The following is a 984-nucleotide window of genomic DNA, read 5'->3' as shown; positions in this document are numbered from 1 at the left end:
AGCATATATTATATTTTATATATATCAAAACTATATAGTCAAATAAACAGTCATCTTCCTGAACACTCACAGGTAAAAGTGCCCATAAGATGGAGATGCAACCATGAGATTATATGTACACATAACATGACATTACACAATACAATGCAGGTATTAGGGAGACACCAACCTGCTTTAGCAAAAGTAACAGTTTCCAGAGTTGATGGTCCTGCAGGTCTTGTCCGAACAGGATCAACTTCCATCAGATAAGCATTCCTCTGATAGGTTACTAGCTGAACCCTAGTTGTCACTTGCTGTAACTCTCATGGGCCCTGGATGGCATGTACTCACTCCTAAGTAGATACTAGATGTAAAGCAAAGGGTGGGCATACTGCAGTCCACAGCTCTAGAGAAGCTAGGGAGCAAGGGGGACCCTAAGAGGGATGCATGGATTGCCTTGGGGAGGGAAATTAGATGAGATCTCCTGGGTAAACTGGGAGGGATGGGGAGTGATAGAGAAGAGAAGATGGGGAACGAGAATTGGAAATAATGTAATGGTGATTTTGAGGGCCAGATGGAGTGAGAGGGCGGTGAAAGAGCTATCTTGATAGAGGGAGCTATTATGAGGTTAGGGAGAAACCTGGTGCTAGGGAAATTCCCAGGAATCCTCAAGGATGACCCCAGCTCAGAATCCTAGCAATAGTGGAGAAGGCACCTGAACTGACCTTACCTAGTAATCAGATTGGTGACTACCCCAACTGTCATCATAGAGCCTTCATCCAGTAACCAATGGAACCAGATGCAGAGATCCATAGACAAGCACCAGTCTTGAGCTCCCAGGCTTTGTTGGCTCTCCATGGGAGGTCTTACCCTTTGGGAGGAGTGGGCTGGGGGATGTGAGGAGGGGGATGGGGGATGTGAGGAGGGGTATGGGGGATGTGAGGTGGGCTGGGGGATGTGAGGAGGGGTATGGGGGATGTGAGGAGGGGTATGGGGGATGTGAGG

The sequence above is a fragment of the Microtus ochrogaster genome, linkage group LG5, assembly GCF_000317375.1.
Source record: "Microtus ochrogaster isolate Prairie Vole_2 linkage group LG5, MicOch1.0, whole genome shotgun sequence".
Lineage (NCBI taxonomy): Eukaryota > Metazoa > Chordata > Mammalia > Rodentia > Cricetidae > Microtus > Microtus ochrogaster.
Note: the sequence above shows the minus strand (reverse complement) of the source record.